Source organism: Hyposmocoma kahamanoa, unplaced genomic scaffold, assembly GCF_003589595.1.
Source record: "Hyposmocoma kahamanoa isolate Upper Pololo Valley unplaced genomic scaffold, ASM358959v1 66, whole genome shotgun sequence".
NCBI classification, from domain to species: domain Eukaryota; kingdom Metazoa; phylum Arthropoda; class Insecta; order Lepidoptera; family Cosmopterigidae; genus Hyposmocoma; species Hyposmocoma kahamanoa.
This window is the reverse complement of record NW_020653854.1, coordinates 5061826-5062683: the sequence shown is the minus strand read 5'-3', so window position 1 is coordinate 5062683 and position 858 is coordinate 5061826.

Genomic DNA, 858 nt, shown 5'->3' with positions numbered 1-858 from the left:
ATTCTAGCCGGCGACGAAAGTGTCAACAAATTAATTTAAATACCTTTTACAATCATAACCATTTGTTTGTCTGTAATGTAATACACTGTAAACGCTTCTGATACAATGTTCCACGAGATAGGGATTGTAGTAACGAGCTGTTTATTTGACGTTACAGCGTTAGAACTGTTTATTAATGTATCTCAGAAAAGTTAGTGACATTGTAACTGACTCTGTAATTTCTTTGATGTAGTTTGTAGCTGTACCTACCCACGCTTTGATGTCTAAGCATTAGTACCCCCTGTTTACGAATTGACTTAATAAATTGAAGAGAAATCAAACACCCGCCCTATGAATAAAGGCAAAGACAATGGCATCATAAATCGCCTTCACGTACCAAAAATTGTTTTATTAATCCCTCCTTTAATAAAAGACAATAAAGACGATGCCTATTAAAAGTTTACTCAGAATTAAACAATGAGTAAAGTAAATATTATTACTCACGCAATAATAGATATATATTCGAGGCAATAATCCTGTTAGGAAATGCAAAGTTTGACTCGAAGTTTTGCAACGTAAAAGTTTCAATGTGACTTGATACTTCTTATGATATTTTTAATAGCAAGAGCTCCCTGTGAAAGAGATCGACCAGGGAAACACAGCCACCTTACCTATTTCTACCGCCAAGCAGTAATGGGAGCATTACTGCGTTCCGGTTTCGATGGGTAATGCTGCTGGTGAAATTACAGGCACATGAGACATGTCAACTTATATACCCTAAAATCTTTGTGATTTAAAGCTCTGAGTGGCACTGCAACTGTTATAAACAGTTGCATCAGAATCATATCTTTTTAGAATTTTATTTTAAAAATAAGTTTT